Source organism: Megalops cyprinoides, chromosome 3 (assembly GCF_013368585.1).
Source record: "Megalops cyprinoides isolate fMegCyp1 chromosome 3, fMegCyp1.pri, whole genome shotgun sequence".
In the NCBI taxonomy this organism is placed as follows: Eukaryota; Metazoa; Chordata; class Actinopteri; order Elopiformes; family Megalopidae; genus Megalops; species Megalops cyprinoides.
The window spans coordinates 49,982,198-49,996,339 of NC_050585.1; the positions used below are offsets into that span (position 1 = coordinate 49,982,198).

The 14,142-nt window shown below is 43.0% G+C and overlaps 2 long non-coding RNA genes across 2 annotated transcripts; both read left to right on the plus strand.

The window, feature by feature from the left end:
* The first annotated feature begins 7,728 nt into the window (after window positions 1–7,728).
* Window positions 7,729–8,506, plus strand: LOC118775016. The gene is made up of 2 exons (XR_005004836.1): window positions 7,729–7,778; window positions 8,366–8,506. It is a non-coding gene; the product is annotated as an uncharacterized LOC118775016 (long non-coding RNA).
* Window positions 8,507–8,545: 39 nt separating this feature from the next.
* Window positions 8,546–12,207, plus strand: LOC118775015. The gene is made up of 2 exons (XR_005004835.1): window positions 8,546–8,706; window positions 11,123–12,207. It is a non-coding gene; the product is annotated as an uncharacterized LOC118775015 (long non-coding RNA).
* Window positions 12,208–14,142: the final 1,935 nt, after the last annotated feature.

The window sequence follows — 14,142 nt, forward strand, 5'->3', positions numbered from 1 at the left end:
AAGGGATGAGTAGCTTCTCCTAATGTATAGAGTGCTGTGCTGGATCTTCTTAATCCTAATGTGGTCGCTGCCGGTATCTTAACCACTTAGTCGTCAGTATTTACTTTACATTGATACGTAAGCAGCGTTTGGCTTACACAGATCTACACAAGCAGACGTTTAGATATTTCCATGCCATATTCTGAAATAAGTTAATGCTAAATGAATGTACAAGATACAAGATATGTGCACATGGGTTCTGTAGGAAATGTCAGATAAATAGAGTATATTGCTGTAAAGGTTCCATTTGTGGAAGATAGATTGAAACCAGTGAAGAGTGGGGTTGTCCCTTGTACATTTCTGTCATAAACAGATGAAAAAGGTAAATGAAATTTCAGATGATTATCATGCGTCCAATGATGCGTAAATGGGTGTAACTTTACAATGTGAGTTGTCATTTTTTTCTAGGTCACTTTTAATATATTTACATCGCCGAAATAGTTTAGAAATGACTATAGCGCCCCCTTGTGGCAAAGGAAATGATCTGCCCAAACACAACTAATCATCACCTTGCACATTCACCAGCAAGACACACGGAACGAAAATTTGTTGCCAATGTGAAAAGTAACAAACATGTCATGTTTTAGAAATGCATCCAGTGTTGCTGCTTTCATATATGTATCGTTTTATTCTACAAAAATACACATAGAAGATTATTTATGTATTTTCAATTTATTTTAATCTACCAAATCACACATTACATATGTATGTATGAAATGTAAATGTATGTAATGTAATATGTATATATGTATGTAAGATCATATCCCAATTTTACAGTATATCAACATGTATTACTATTTCATTAGGAAAGATAAAAGTGATGTACTGCATGGTTTCCAGGGAACCACATTAGTTTCTCTCCAATAAGATTAGCAGATTCACTCAGGGAATAAAAACGTTTCCTTTAAGCTACCATCTGGAAACATCACCCAGTATCTGAACCAAAAGTGTAGAAATGAGATCAGTAGAATGTTAACACACTCCCTGTATGATGTGCAGTGTGTGTATTTCTGAATTGGTTTTGTGTGGGTGGTTCAGAACAGAAAGAACACTGTCCTTAGATGAGAAGGCAGCTGCTATGTTACAATTCACATGGTTGACCTTCAGCTTGCCTGAGGAAAGTTTTTTTTTTTTTTTTTAGTTTAGTACCAGTGTATGTGTGTGCTTGCAAGTGAAAGAGACATACACAAAGTAAGACTTAAAAACACATTTGAGAAATCGATTAACAATCTCCTTTTTAAAAACATAACTGCACGGAGAAACTGTTTTTCAAACAAGGGAGACTGTCAGAAGATTTCTTACTTTTATGAGATGTTTTATTTAAAACACCCTCTTTTAAATAACCACATCATTCTTTGTTTTTGCTTTTTTCTATCCTTCTTCAGATATCTGCTGTACCCCTCATCTAGAGCCCAGAATCTATTGGTCTACCTCTCTCTGTGCAAATAATATGTTGCTACATGTTATTACAATGAGCCAGCAAAAAATGGTTAGTAATGTGACTAACCACAGAAGAAAACTAGCTGGCAGCTGCTCTGATTGGTCAGAGTGAGTTTCGAATCAGTTTGAATTGAGCTGTGTGCTGGCAGCCACAGAGTATGTAAAAAACTCTTTCTACAACCAAGTCTGGAAGCATGTTCCACCCAGCCATTAAGAGCATTACCTGGCCATGTTGCATGGTACACAAACAAGCAACATGCGACTTCCTAGCTGGGGTTTTCTGATGAAATGGCTACTTTCTGTAGATGAAGCTGTTGTAAAGCCTTAAATTATTTCAAAAGACGTCTCTGTTCTCTGTGGTAACATTATATACCACAGAAATTACATTAAAATGGTTCTTTGAATTTTAAAAAAATATCAATCTTTCAATGCAAATTAATTGTCACTTTTCTGGGTATCCACCTGTAAAGGCTGTGAAGGCTCGTATGGAGATCAGAAAAAAAACTTGTTGTAGGGAATTAAATCAAGTGCCATCGATCATGCGTGACGGAGCTAATTAATTCATGGACTGTCTCATTCGCAGTCTGTCTCTGTGTCATTGTCATCACAGTGTATTCCTTTCTACTGAAATGTGAACCTTTGATAATGTTCCTTTTTTATAGAGCCCAGGACTCCCTGGAAAGAAGTGATGGTTTTACTGACAGTTCTGTCCCGGTTAATTAAATAAAACAAATGATTGAATGAATTAATGAATGAATGAATGGATGGGTGGATGAATGGATGAATGACTGAATGACTGAATGAGAAAGAGGTAATGTCACACCCTGACTTCAGATGTGATTTTTCATGTTTAAGGCGATGGAAGGTGGAAGGTGGTGAAATTAGTTTTTCGCTTTTCATTCTGCATGCCCACTGAACTGTAGGTTAGGGAAAACGTGCGTAATATCATTTTTTTTCAGAGGAGCTGCTGCTACTTTCATTGGTACTTTCATAATCGACTCGGACTCTTTGTTGTGCAGTACCAAAAGTGACCACTGGGGGAAAAGTCAACGTGGAAAAAAGCACAGGACTGCTTGCTTGATTTACCATTTTATTTTTACATGGAAGAGAGAGCGTGCGCACAGGGTGAAAAGGAACTTTGTGTACTTTCGTAGCTTAAGCATGCGTGTGAGTATCGCCGAGTAGATCGTTTCCAGATGTTCTGGGAATGTGGCTCCCCCCTCCCTCTCTCTGTCTCTTTTTTTCTCTCTCTCTCTCACTTTCTCTCTCTGTCTCACTCTGTTTCTTTTCTCTCTCTCTCTCTCTCTCTCTCTCTCTGTCTCTGTCTCACTCTGTCTGTTTCTTTTCTCTCTCTCTCCCTCTCTCTCTCCGTCTCTCTCTCTCTCCGTCTCTCCGTCTCTCTCTCTCTCTCTCTCTCTCTCCCCCCATCCCTGTGGCCGCTATCCTCCCTCTCCTCTCCCGTTCTCCAGATGGTTTGGTCATCCTGTTTCCTCTGTCACTGGCTCACCGCTTCCTGTTATAAGACCGAAAAGGAGACAGCGTGTGCACGGGGGTTTGCGTTGCCCTTCTCCTTCTCCCTCTCCGCTCGCACGTAACGTCCACGTAAGGTTCCCGTAACGTTTTAGCGATATTGTTATTGGCCTGCTACAATGACATGACCATGTTACAAGAACGTTATGCGTTGGCTGAGTTCCTTGTCCTCTTTATCTCCCCCTGGGTAGTTTTACAAAGCACAGATGGGTGGAAATTTTATCAAAGGGTGCACAAGCTCTAATTAAGCACAGGAACTGGCATCACCTTCTATGAATCCAGCGTCTGATGCCTTTTTCTGTGGCTGTGGTGTCATCCACAACAGTTGAACTGGTGATGTCATTGTGTTCGCACTGCAGTCCCAGGGGTCGTCTGATAGCCTGAAATGCGTCTGTACAGGGTGAGAACTGGGCTATAAGGGGTGTTTGGTCTAGATGTGCCTGAGCGCGTTTCCTTTGAATAACAGAGCCAGGTCATGTGAAGCTCTCTGGAGAGGTGTGGCAGCGTGGTGGTTAAGGCATGGGGCGGCAGTGGAGCATAGAGGTTAAGGAGCAGGGCTCGTAACTGAAAGGTTGCCGGTTCGATTCCCTGCTGGGGCACTTCTGCTGTCCCCTTGGGCAAGGTACTTAACCTGCAACCTACAACTGCCCCAGTAAATATCCAGCTCTATAAATGAATATCATTGTAAAAAAACTGTAACCAATGTAAGTCACTCTGGATAAGAGTGTCTGCTAAATGCTAGTAATGTAATGTAAGGAATGCGGCATTTAACCTCAGGGGCCGTCAATTTGACACTCAGGTGGGCGCTACTGTTGTACCCTTGAGCAAGGTCCTCCAGCTGAATCACCTCAGTTGTATAAAAGTATGTTAAAAAGAAAACATCTCTCTGGATAAAAGCTTCTGTTAAACGGGTAAAAATCTTTTAATGTTTTGAGCACCTTATTCTGTACCTTGGAGTCACAGCATCCATCTTGTTAAGGAACCTGCTGAACTGGGACCTGCTGGGACAGAGAACAGCTGCTATTGAACTGGATACGTCTCTGTCGTTTTTTTTTTTGTGGTACACCTATGTTTATGTGTCCGGACAGTGTGTATGCGTCTGTCTTTGTGCGTCTCTCATGTGGTATCTGTGTGCTGCATGTCTACGTGCCTTTTATGGGCATCTTGCTGTGCAAAGTATAAGCTTTCATTGATCTTTCATGGAGTGTGCATTGGCTGAATTAGTGGGCAAAGCAATGAGCTGTTTGGATGACGTAAAGGTCAGAGAATGTCATGAAGAGAGTAAGTGTTTTGCCACCCATGTTTATATATCTATAGAGCACATATGTGCTTGTCGTGTGTCAGTGTTTGTGTGTCTGTATTGTGTCATTAGTGACCAGGTGTTTAGCTATCTGTATCCTGTGGCATTAAAGGGGATGGCAATTACTTTTGTGCCTTCAGAATCTGAAGTAAATAAGAACATCAAGCTATGGTTCGTGGTGGAGGGAACTTTTACCATTTAAATGTTGTGCTTTTTATCCTGGCCTCACATTCAACCATTTTCTCCTCTAAACAGGAGTAGCAACAGTCTACAGTAAGGCGTTTGTCTCGAATGCTTAGCCCGGCTGCTCAGGTTCGATCCCAGTCATGTTATCTTCCAGCAACTGCCTGGAACTCACAGCAGCGGATCGAATTGGCTTCGTGCCATCAGGGATAGCGGTTGGAATGTCAGCCAGAGGTTCCTCACCACTCCCAGGTGCCGTGTGAGTTGTCAGGTGACGCCAGTCGTGTAGCGCCCATCCTCCAATGAGTGCCCACTTTACTGTGGTGTGCTGTGTTACACTGTGGTGTGAAACATAGCCATTGGCTGTGTGTCATAGGATTGCATTCATCTGGCTTCAGGCCTCAGGCACAAGTGGAGCGGTTGTCATATCTTAAGTCAGTGTCTTAAGTCAGCTATTTGCATTTTATATTTGCACGCAGTATCATCCCTGTGCTTGTGTCTGTAGTATGTCTGTAGGATCACTGTTTGTCTGTATACCTGTGGTGTCCCTGTGATGTTTATGTGTCTGTAGTGTGTCTGTAGGATCACTGTTTGTCTGTATACCTGTGGTGTTTATGTGTCTGTAGTGTGTCTGTAGGATCACTGTTTGTCTGTATACCTGTGGTGTCCCTGTGGTGTTTATGTGTCTGTAGTGTGTCTGTAGGATCACTGTTTGTCTGTATACCTGTGGTGTCCCTGTGGTGTTTATGTGTCTGTAGTGTGTCTGTAGGATCATTGTTTGTCTGTATACCTGTGGTGTCCCTGGGGTGTTTATGTGTCTGTAGTGTGTCTGTAGGATCATTGTTTGTCTGTATACCTGTGGTGTCCCTGTGGTGTTTATGTGTCTGTAGTGTGTCTGTAGGATCACTGTTTGTCTATATACCTGTGGTGTTTATGTGTCTGTAGTGTGTCTGTAGGATCATTGTTTGTCTGTATACCTGTGGTGTCCCTGTGGTGTTTATGTGTCTGTAGTGTGTCTGTAGGATCACTGTTTGTCTGTATACCTGTGGTGTTTATGTGTCTGTAGGATCATTGTTTGTCTGTATACCTGTGGTGTCCCTGTGGTGTTTATGTGTCTGTAGTGTGTCTGTAGGATCACTGTTTGTCTGTGTACCTGTGGTGTCCCTGTGGTGTTTATGTGTCTGTAGTGTGTCTGTAGGATCATTGTTTGTCTGTATACCTGTGGTGTCCCTGTGGTGTTTATGTGTCTGTAGTGTGTCTGTAGAATCACTGTTTGTCTGTATACCTGTGGTGTCCCTGTGGTATTTATGTGTCTGTCATATTTCTGTGATGCTCATGTGTTTGTATCTATAGCATGTCTGTAGTATCCTTGTGTTAATGTGTCTTTGCCATGTCTGTGGTGTTTATGTCTGTGGTACCCCTGTGGTGTTTCTGTGTTTACATTTGCAGTGTGTCTCTGTGTTTACGGTTGTAATGTGTGGTGTCACTGTGTTTATGGTTGTGATGTGTGGTGTCTGTATTTATGGTTGTAATGTGTGGTGTCTGTATTTATGGTTGTAATGTGTGCTGTCTCTGTATTTACGGTTGTAGTGTGTGGTGTCTGTATTTACGGTTGTAATGTGTGCTGTCTCTGTATTTACGGTTGTAATGTGTGGTGTCTGTATTTATGGTTGTAATGTGTGGTGTCTGTATTTATGGTTGTAGTGTGTGGTGTCTGTATTTATGGTTGTAGTGTGTGGTGTCTGTATTTATGGTTGTAATGTGTGCTGTCTCTGTATTTACGGTTGTAGTGTGTGGTGTCTGTATTTACGGTTGTAATGTGTGCTGTCTCTGTATTTACGGTTGTAGTGTGTGGTGTCTGTATTTACGGTTGTAATGTGTGCTGTCTCTGTATTTACGGTTGTAATGTGTGGTGTCTGTATTTATGGTTGTAATGTGTGGTGTCTGTATTTATGGTTGTAGTGTGTGGTGTCTGTATTTATGGTTGTAGTGTGTGGTGTCTGTATTTACGGTTGTAATGTGTGCTGTCTCTGTATTTACGGTTGTAGTGTGTGGTGTCTGTATTTACGGTTGTAATGTGTGGTGTCTGTATTTACGGTTGTAATGTGTGGTGTCTGTATTTATGGTTGTAGTGTGTGGTGTCTGTATTTACGGTTGTAATGTGTGGTGTCTGTATTTACGGTTGTAATGTGTGGTGTCTGTATTTATGGTTGTAGTGTGTGGTGTCTGTATTTACGGTTGTAATGTGTGGTGTCTGTATTTATGGTTGTAATGTGTGCTGTCTCTGTGTTTACGGTTGTAGTGTGTGGTGTCTGTATTTATGGTTGTAGTGTGTGGTGTCTGTATTTATGGTTGTAGTGTGTGGTGTCTGTGTTTACGGTTGTAATGTGTGGTGTCACTGTGTTTATGTGTCAACAGTGTTGCTGTGTTTTCTGCCATTAGCAGGAGGAGAGGCGGTCTTTGTGTTGCGGTTGACAGGTTGACAGGATGAGTGGAGCCACAGAAGCCGTAAGCCTTCTCTTCCCTCTCCTCTCTCATTTAATTTCTCTCTCTCTCTCTGAGTCTCTATTTCTTAATCCTGATGTGTTTGTGTGTGATTTTAGGCTGACGGCTAGATTTACATTCTTCCTCTCTTTCCATCTCTGTGTCATCCACTCATCTTTCCCACTGTTTTTTTTTTCATTCCATCTCTGCCTGTTACCTACACCTGCAGATTGTCCTTTGATCAATCCTTTTCTCCATCTGACCCCCCCCCACCTTTCTTCCTTTCTCTGCCTCTGTTTTTCTCTATCACTCCAGGGCATTCACTGCTTTAGTCCTTGGCAGGACTGTGCACACACAGAAACACATGGTTTTGATAATGGAGAGATGGAGGGAGGAGACGAAGGAGAACAGAAAAAGAAAAAAAAAAAAGCATAAAACTCCAGAAATTTCCTTTTGCCAGTAAGTTTTACAACAGAGCCGTGACTCCCAGCCTCTGGAATCCTATTTTTTTTCTGCTCGGTACAAGAGGAAACGTGTTGCACAACAGCTAAAACGAAGAGGGCCGAACGAGGGAGAGAGGGAAGAATTGTGCAATCAAACGTAGGGAGGCGGGAGGGGATAGAGTGTGTGTCTGGCAGGCCGTGTTTTGATTCCAGAAACCCATGTTGTGCTGGGAGCTGGTAGAGGAGGAGCCGCAGGTTGTGTATATAAGGCTCAAATTCCAGGCTGACCAGTGATACTTCTGTCTGCATCTCTGATTCACACATCATGGATTCCCTAATTTGAACCAAGGATTTGACCGGTAGACACCCAGCACTGGATTTTACTCCTATCATTGTTATTTTCTGTTGAGGCTATTTTGTTACCCTGATGACTTTTTAATTTTTTTTTTTTTTTGCTGCCTGTGCTTTTTGTATTTTGTTTTGATTTGCTTTCGGGAACATTTGAAGTACAGAGAAAGTAGGGAGGTTTAAAGTGTTATAAGGCATTTAAAATATATCTGAGGAATTGTTTGGCAAACACAGATGCTGCCATGATTCTATGATCTTTAGGCATTGTTCAGGGCAGCCAAATTGGGGCTTGTCTCGTCTGCGAGGTCTACATGTGATCTGGCCTACCATCCAGTCAATTCAGTGATTTAATGTGCGCGGTCAGATTTTACGCATTTGCTTGTGAGTTGCGGTATACAGATCCACACTGTATTGCTCCCCCTTGCTCTGTCTAACATGGTAACGTCACACTTTTGCTTCAAAGTCAGAATCTGCATTCTCGGCCTTGATCAAATTCAACATTACACATGCATGTCAGCTATGTTAAGTGGCATTTGGGCACAGGTCTAGAGCTTGGATTGTTTTGTGTCAGATTCTGTGGTCTTTGATGTGATTTCAGACTACGGCCAGACTCTTGGTCCCGATCTTTGCTTCTGTGCTGCCCGGCAGGAACATGCTGAAGTTTGTGGCTGGTAGGGCTGGCGTGTGTGAGTGAAGCGGGGATGGGGCAAAAAAAAAAAAAGACAAGAAAATAGAGAAAGAGAGAAAAGAGAGAGAAAAGCATATAATGGAAGAAGAGAGGAGAGGAGAGCAGGAGGAGGAATGAGAGAAAGGTGTCACAGAGCGAGAAGAAGAGAGGAGGGGTGGTACCATCGTGACTGATGGAGAGAGGGATTCAAGCCTCATCTCACACTGGAAGAAGAAACCAGATGAAACCAAAAACCAGAAAGAGAGAAACAGGTGAGAGTTTTTCTGCGGCAGTTTCATAAACGATGACAAAAGAGGAGGCATCACTGAGCCGGTCACAGTTTCACTGCATGCCACAAAAGCTGTGGAGGACAAGGTGGCAATATCTAGACTCTCAACAGCTTGCACTGACAGTGGCTTTTTTCAGTGTTTTGCCCCATGGTCCTGATCCTGTATCCAGGTGAAGCAGAGTTTATATGGGATTCACAGTAATGCTTTCTTACATGCCTTTGGTATCTTACATTTATGCCTGATATCACCTGTCTCCTCCCTAAAAATCATCAGAATCAGACAGCCATCCTGTAGCCTTACAATCATATCCAGAGTGGCAATAATGTGATATCAATGAGAACAGCATGGCCCAAAAGTTATAGTAGGCAGTGAAACGTTGTGGGAGGGGGCGGGGTACAGGGGGTCTTTACGGAGAGCGCTGACTGATGTCAACATCCGACACATGCACGCTGTTTACAGACAGAGACGAGGGATGGAGGGAAGGGCGTGAGAGGAGGGAAAGTGCCAGGTCTTGGAGAGAGTGATGAAAGAGTGAGAGTCCGAAACAGAGAGAGAAGTAGATGTGGGTTAAAAAGGGACAGGAGAAAGGAAAGGAGGGTGACAAAGGTGGTCAGAAAAAGCAGGAAAGGTTAGAACGTTCAGAATATGTCAGAAGACTACAAGAGAACAAGGAATGTGTTGCTAAAAAAGACCGCTTTGAAAAAAAGTGCCTTATAAGTTGATCTTGGATTTTATACGCAGACTGTTTGTTCAATGGTGTGACTAATCTTGCAGTTAGGCTGACACTGAAATACCAGCGAAACCGAGCGGACAGGAACACACCCAGCCCCACTTTGCCGCACTCACTCCCTCTTCGCCTGCCAGTGAGAGTCCTCAGAGCTGAACTTTGTGCTTTTGGGCTGACCACAACAGGAGGTCGAAAAAGACCGCGCTGATGAAATCAGATCAAGAGCCACATAAGTTGATCACAACAACAAAGCACGCTGCTGATCACATTGACTTCACAAGTGCAAAAATAGGGTTCTTATGGCGAGTGATGAACCAATTTAAATCAAACTGAAGTCAGGCAGGCTTAGAGGAGTGAGTCACTCAATGTGTGTACACCCACCGCATCATGAATAATATTTACCGTGATGTGGTTTAAAACTGTTCCATTTATTGGAATGTAAATGTGTTACTGGTGTGTGTGTGTGTGCGTGTGCGCGTGTGAGCACATGTCAGTAAGTGCTGTAGGATAAGTAAGCCCTTGTTACATGCTACATGTGGGGAGTATCGTTGGCTTAGTTCGGCTGATTGTGTTGCTGCCTCATTGCTGTGAGCACACTGCTGTGTGCCATTGTGTGGGTTTGGCATTATTCATTGTTGAGGTGTAGGGTGTCCCAGTGTGCTCAGTGTGTCAGTGTGAGTGCAGTGTGTTATTCTGCATTCAGATTGCATTCCCCCCTTTCCCTCCTCCCAGCTCTTCCTGTTTATGCGGACAGTGTGTCCTCCTCTCCAAGCCAAATCAGCCCCCTCTCTCTCTCTCCTCTCTCTCTCCCTCTCTCCCTTTCTCTCTCTGTCCTCTCTCTCCCTCTCTCCCTTTCTCTCTCTCTCCTCTCTCTCTCTCTCTCTCTCTCTTTCCTCTCTCTCTCCTCTCTCTCTCCCTCTCTCCCTTTCTCTCTCTCTCCCTCCTTCTCTCTCTCTCCCTCTCTCCCTTTCTCTCTCTCTCCCTCTCTCCCTTTCTCTCTCTCTCTCCTCTCTCCCTTTCTCTCTCTCTCTCCTTTCTCTCCCTCTCCCCCTTTCTCTCTCTCTCCTCTCTCTCCCTCTCTCCCTTTCTCTCTCTCTGACTCCCTCTCCACTTTCCCCATCCTGCTCCCTGCTCCTATCTTTCTGTTTAATTCCCAAGTTATAGACCTTAACAGAGTTAATAAAAAAAATAGTGTTACAAAATATGGGCTATTGGCGAATGCTTTACAAGAAGGGCAGCAGACAGTGTGTGCTTTCATAAGTGTGTGTGAGTGCATTTTATTGGACTGAGAGGCCACAGCGAGGTCCTGTTAGTCAGGGAGCTGTGGTTTGGCTGTCCTGGCAAATGCCTGACACCACTGGGGCACAAGTGAGTCATCAGACAGGAGAACTGATGCAGTTGAACCCCGCCAAACTGGTTCTCGTCACCAGACATTTCCTTTTTTCGATTACCGCGTCTGCTTAGTTCGATTTTCCTCCGGGATTTTCCTAACTTTGTTATCTTTGACGCCGGAGCAACAGGTCAAGTGGTGAGATGATATTGTGGCGAGACGCGGTTGTCGTGTGTTGTGATTGGCAGAAATGATAGGATCTCTCTGTCAGAGCTGTCAGCAGCCAGCAGTAGGTATGAATTCGCTTGTCTTCACTCCGTCCTCTTCTCTTGTCTCCACAGAACTGACACTGCGGACAGCAGCTGTGCCGGCACACTAAAGACTCCTCATGTGGTGTGAGCGCGTGCATGTGTGTGCGCGTGTATCTGTGCACACGTCTCTGTCTTTCCTGAAATTTTCTCTCTCTCTTTCTCTCCATCCCTCTCCATACCTTCCACCCAGAACAGTAAGAGTTTATGTGCTGTTTGACTCTGTATATCCACCAGCACATGGCCTCTTACGGTGCAGGGTGATAGGGCACTGTTATGCAGAGGTGTCTGTCCCTCTGTCTGTCCACCAAGGCTGCCCCCATGTGTCTGTCCCTCTGTCCCTCTGTCCGTCTGTCCATTTGTCTGTTTATGTCTACCCTGGTTACACCTCTACACCATCTACATAAATCAAACATCTCCTCCTAACTGCACCAACACACAACACTCCTCAGCATGCTTCTCAGATGTATGCTACATTCTCGGAGGTATGAATATGCAAGCGGTTATTACTGGGTTCTGAATGAATAATTTAATACCATTCTGAGCACTCATGGAGGGGTGGTGAATGCAGGGTCACCAAATTCCAACAGTTACATTGTAAACACAGTGTTCTTTTTAAATGATTTATTCTGCTGCAGTTAAAACAATATTTAAAGCGTGAAAGCGCTCCCCTATTTAGTCCACTGTAGTACACCACTGTTACTGTGGCACACTTAAACCAACAAAATAACAAACAACAAAAAAACAATTTTCACATTATTAAATATTACATAGTAGCCACTTTAGTCTCAGGGGGTTTAAAATGTATCCCATAAATACGCCAAGCCTAAAATCAATGCATATTGTGCTATATATAACATCTTGTATTCTAGTCCTTTTATTATTTTATTTTCAGTAACTAAAAATGTTTTCAATGTTAACAAATGTTTCTTTCGCTTTTTAGGGAGAGAGATATAATAGTCATTGGAAAACACTGAATACATTTAATCTGTTGCATAGTATTTAGCATCTGTTGCATATTTAATGGAATTTATATGACCAGTCATCCAACAATATACAATTAATTTTTATTACACTGTGATACTTTTTTTATATCCAGATGATTCTTCAAATGGAAACAAATACAATAAATCTCAATAAGCAACTGCTTGAGGACATGCTTGTTTGTTCAATTGGCGGGTACAGGACTGAAGTTGCTAACACTGTCCTCTAGAGGGCAATAAATTACAAACGCAGAGCTCAGCACCCTGCAGCAGTGATACGTACCGTCTTGCAAATAATAAATAATTAAATGGGTGCAGTTCGCACTGAAAATATTGCATGAATTCTAACTTTCACTTCAGCAATACATTTCTGTGGATGGATAGACCTTGTGGAACATGTTAATAAATATTTCTTTTCTTGTCTTAAGAAATTCCGAAACCGAGGACAGTCAAAAAATCGCAGTATAAATGGGCTAAGATAAAATCAAGCTGAAACTGAATGATCATTACAGCATGTATTTTTAAAAATAATTTCATTTTATTCACTGAAGTGAAAAAATATAGGAAAATATTTACAATGTTTGCCAAAATGTGTCATGACAAATGTCGTTTATCACTCGTAATTTAATTTTACTATACATGCAATCACATATACACAAAATTACATATATGAAAGGTGAATCAATTAATCTATGGTACATGATGTTATTTGGCATGCACCTGAAAATGTATGGTTTGTAATTCTTTTTTTAAAATCACTGTCATATTAGATTATCATAGGCCTATTTATGAAGGAGTCTTATCACAATGTTAAGGCCACAGAATCTTCTGGGGTGCTTTTTTTTTCATTTCAAATACTTTTTCCAAACCGTTTCTTTCAAGGTCGTTGCCACGGAGCCGGTAGCCGATGCCTATAGAACGCGCAGAAGAGCGCGATCCCGCGTGTTCCGGAGCCCCGCCGCGCTCCGCCGGATCTGATGGTGCGCGGTGATGAGTGCGATCCCGCTGCTGCACCCCCGTCCCTTTGATTCTCGGGGAGAGAGCCGAGCCTCCCAGGCCCCCGGTGCACAGCGGTTGAGTCATCCTACCTGTCACCACCAGCGGTGCTCGTGTAAGAACTTTTTTTTTTTCCTCACTCCTTTTCGTTTAACCTCTGTTTGCCCAGGCTGATTGGCCGAGAGCAACCTCGCCCTCGCAACAGCGATGCTGGAAAAGCAGAACACGATTTGTACACCTTTTTGACAGAAAGAACGGCAGACAATCGTATGGAGTATTAACATAATCAACATACAAAACAGGACTGACCACATAGCAACAGGGTACCCCCCCCACGAAGCGACAGAGGTGTGTGGAAAAACAGTTAAAAGAGCTTTGATTTTACAGTAGTACACAGAAATGAATAATGCTGCATGTCTGAATATGGAAATCCAGTCATCAGCTGCTGCAAAAAGAAGAGCTCATCAGCCAACACTGGGACGGGCTTTGGGGAGCACCAGCCAGGGAACTGCGTACAGGGGGAGAAGAACCAACAGAGGCTGGAGAGAAAGGGTGGCCTTTTTTTGTTGAAGGGTTTTATAAATACAAGGGAGCCAGAGAGACAGGTGGTGATTATGTAAGGATTACTAGCTTGTATATGTATATAGGCCACATTGTAGTAGGGTAATCCATAGGCAGCGAGTATGGCTGAATGAAGAAAAAAAAAAAAATCACTTCTCCAACACAGACCCGAACACAAGTGTGTGAACTGCAGTGTTACTTCCTGCCCAGGGACCACAGATGCAAATTAACTACATAGCTAAATCTGGCACAGATAATGGTCCCTGCTAAATAACCGAATACACTAAACTTAACATTCACATAATCAGTTATAGGGAGAATGATTGTTTTGACTTGGACTTAATATCTGACGTGAATTTATGGTAGGAGGGGTATCAGAACCATGGACTGAGGAGTCAATGAAAGCTTGCTGGGTATTTTTGAAGGGGCTGTTGTGCATTAGTAATCGCAGCGGGCAGTTCAGGTCCAGGAGCATGAAGGGGTGTCAGAAGAGAACGGAGATGGGTGGAACAG